The sequence below is a fragment of the Chenopodium quinoa genome, unplaced genomic scaffold (genome assembly GCF_001683475.1).
Source record: "Chenopodium quinoa cultivar QQ74 unplaced genomic scaffold, ASM168347v1, whole genome shotgun sequence".
Taxonomy (NCBI): domain Eukaryota; kingdom Viridiplantae; phylum Streptophyta; class Magnoliopsida; order Caryophyllales; family Amaranthaceae; genus Chenopodium; species Chenopodium quinoa.
In genome coordinates this window covers 3,483,851-3,487,796 of record NW_018745024.1, presented here as the reverse complement: position 1 = coordinate 3,487,796, position 3,946 = coordinate 3,483,851, and positions in this window count along the sequence as shown.

The following is a 3,946-nucleotide window of genomic DNA, read 5'->3' as shown; positions in this document are numbered from 1 at the left end:
GATGGGTCTCCGGCTTGTCCTCCCCCCCTGCGGTTGCCGCACCGCCTGCAACCTTAGGTGGCTCGCCACCCTTCGAAGCCGTAGAGGCCTCCAGCGCTTTCTGCTGTTCTGAGCTTTCACTCAGTTTCTTCAGAACAGCAGGGGATTTTCCCCCAGTCGTTGGACAACCAGATTGGGCAGAACTTTGCTTCTGGGGGGATCCTTCCTTGCGACTTTGGCAGCCGGAGCCTTCTCCAGATCATCTCCCTGCCTTTTGAGAAGCTTGGAGAATGATCGAGGTATTTTCTTGGCGGACTCCTGAGAAAGAAGCAAAATATAAGTATACCCAACCGGTATATAAAAAAAAAAAAATGCAAACATAAAGTCAGGCGGTCTTACCCCGCCTTTCTTCGTAGCCTCGACGACTGCCTTTTTAACAAGGGCCGCCTCCTTGCGCAGTAGCGCCGCAGACTTAGCAGGAGTCTTATTCTGGTCAACCATCCTCAGGGCTTATTCTGCAAAAACAAGAAGGTCAAGTTAGAAAGAATTAAGGCAAGTTTGCAATAAAAAAAAATATATAAAATGACAATCATTCCGGATGAGAAGTATTCTACCCCTGGAAAACATCGTACTCAGTCCGCAGGCGGACAAGAAGCACTCATCTTTGAAGAAGTCCGGATGGGGGATCCAATTCTTGGGAACTATGATGTGAGTCCCATCCCCCATGGGCTCAGTTGTTGTCTCAAAAAATCCCGGCTCCATGATTTGCTCCCGTGCTTTAGTAGATAGTTTCGGGAGAGGGCATTTACGTCCAAGAAGAGCCGGCTCAGTGTTGTACCGGTGTAGTGTCTGGTTGTGTCTTAGGGTTGGAGAGGAAATCAAATAGAACTTGTCCTTCCACCCGGACCACTTGGACACTTTGTCCAAAGTCATTAGATATTGGGGCAGGGTAGTCAGCGTATACCATGCCCCATGGCCGCCTGGAGCCTTGCTCAAGTAGTGCATATGAGCGAAGGTAGAGAAGCTGGGGTTCAAGTTTTGGAACTCGCAGGCGGCAATGTAACTTAATATGTTCACCCACGAATTAGGGGTGAGTTGCCAAACCCCCAGATCATACCCCTTAAGGATTTTCCTAATCCCGGGGTGGAGGGGGAACCGGAGGCCGGCTTCTATTACCGCCTCATAGAAGATGAAGTAGTCATCTGCATGGTCAATGTCATCCCCCCAGGCCATCATAGCATCAGCCGGAGGGACAATAACTTCCCAACCTTTTCCAAATGGATGTTTCTCTTTAAAAGCCCTGAACCCGCTATTAAGAAGGGCAATGTTACTCGGCAGAATCCGGGTTCTTTTGGGGTTGGGATGGTCAGCAACTTTGGGCGGGTGCTGATAGTCAGCCGCAAAATCTCCTTGGTCAGAGCCGGAGGATTCCGCTTTTGATCCCTGGCCGGCTTCAGCGTCGCCAGCTTCATGTGAGGAGGCGACTCCTTCGCCGTCCACCTCTCTTACTCCCGAGCTCCCGGAGGTAGAGGGAGCCTCCTCGTCAGATCCGCTCTCCTCCAAATTCCTAGGATCCCCTTCCGGGAAAACCTCATCGGCAGGCACTCTCATGGTGCGCCGGCTCTTAGACCGCCTGGATGTTTGTTTCGTTCTGGCCATTGTGTCCTGCACAGACACAGAGAGGGAGGAATTCGGAGATGAGCATATTGGTTCCGACAGTCCAGAAGAGGCACACCCTGTTCTAGACTTAGTCGTTCCTGGGGATCGGCTGAGTGTCCTAGGCAGTGACGAGTGGGTGGATTGGGAACTCATTTATGTTCTATTAAGAAAGCCGGGTATACAGGCGAAAAACGGTATGCAAATTGAAAGGTAGAAAAGCTAAAATGGTACAGGCGGTTACCTTGCTTTAACTCTGGAAAATCTGAAAACCGCTACAGCCGGTGAGCCGGGTGATGAACTTCTAGCACTCGGAAGCTTGAAACATGTTGTTATGCAGGCGGGAGCGGAGAAAATTCTCTCTCTAGAAATCTCTCTCTTTCTCTCTCTAAAAAGTCAATATGAACGATAAGAGTGAAAAGGAGGGGGGGTAACTTTCTATTTATAGAAAGTAAAAGTGGGGGGAAATTTTGATTTGAAATTCAAAATTTTACCCGTTACTGTTCACCTATGAAAGGTGGACACGTGTCACAGGCCCCACGTGACATGCGCGTGCGACCTGTGAGGGGCAAATGTTGGGTATTTTTACCCTAGACACGTGGACCAATGAGAGGTCGCCACGTGTCAAGGTGAGGATAGCCCATGTGGCTCAACATCCTCTTGACACTTGCTGCCCTCAGATATGTTTATGAATTGGCAGCTTTCTAAAGGCCCAAACTCCTAGGAGCGCCGTAAAACGGCGTAGCCCACTAAAATCTAGGTCAAGTGACCTAGATAGGGGCGCATTTTCCAACGACCCTATAAATAGGGAGATATTTCCCCACCTTGAGGGACACATTGAATCATTAATTACACCCTTATTCTCTCACATCAGAGAAAGACATGAGCTTGGAATCCGAGAAGATACCTACCAAAATTTTCGTTCTCTCTATTCCGTTTCAAGTTACTGACATGTGCGTCGGAGGCGGAGCACCACCCAACCGGTGTCTCCGTTTGTTTTGCAGGTACAGCTCACTGCGGATCAGTCTTCGTGTTGTAACTCTCCCAAGGGACAAAAAAACCCAAAACACACTTGATAAGAGATGCAATTCGAGACGTGTTCGTATCAAAGACATTGGAACACTTGCCTTTAGACATTGTTTTATTGTTGCTTTGCTGCTTTTTTTTTTATTTGCTTTTTTTTTTTACTTACTTTTTGAATGTTAAACAATTACACATCTTCCAACCCCAGGGTTAAGTGAATGTGGGTTGAAGAAATGAAGGCCAAACATTAGATGAGGCTCAAAGTGGTTGATGAAGAAATGAAATGTGATTGAACGGTTAACAGGGAATGACAGAGTTGCAAAGGTGCCTCAAGCATTGGTGTACCTTGTGTTTAGTTCGGTAATTGATTTTTTTTTATTTTTTTTTAGAATGAGTGAATGAAAAATGCTATGATCGAGATGTAAAGGAAATTGCTCATTTTATTAATGGAATAAAGGTGAACGAAACACATGAAACATATAAAAATTTGAAATGGAAAACCTATGCTAGACATGAATGGGGGAATGGAGATGAATGATAAAAAAAAAAGAAAGAAAAGAAAAGAAATCATGAAATCTTGCACAAAGGATCTGTTGTGCGCCTTGTGTTCATTTCTTCTTGCCGCCTGAAGGGACATGAAGTTTGTTTGCATCCACCAAGTCTTGAATGACATCTCAAATTCCAACATTACTTTGTAGTGTGGCCCCTTCCTTGATGGTACTTGCAATGGGCATTGGGATTCCATTTGGCGCTCCTTTCTTCAGGTTTTGGCTCTGGAAATGGCCCAATAGATGTGATCAAGCCTTGACCGTAAAGGCGATCAAAGGCCGCATCATAAGTCATTCCTAAAGGAGTGTAAGTTCTTTTTTCTTGGGCAATGGAGCGTCAAGAGCTAACACTTCATTGAGATCAACTTGGCTTATATTGTTGGTAATATTTTCGTGCTTAGAAGACAAAGAAGAAGGATGGTCGTTCTTCTTGTTTTTCCAAGTGTTATTATTGTTACTACCAGCAGCCTTTATTAGCTCATCCTCGATATTGATGTCGATGTCGTATACAGCTTCGAAAGTGTTCAGTGGAAGAAATTTGAGATGTTCCCTATATTAGTGAGTTAGATTTTGAATAAAGAGGCGAACCATCTCTCTTTCTTTTGGAGGATCTACCAAGAGTAAAGTTGTTTCCCTCCACCTGTTCAGGTAAGCGGGGAAGCTTTCATTCTCTTTCTGTTTGAGAATGGAGAGTTCACGTTCAGAATTTTTAGTTTGAATGTTACACTTGTAACGATTCA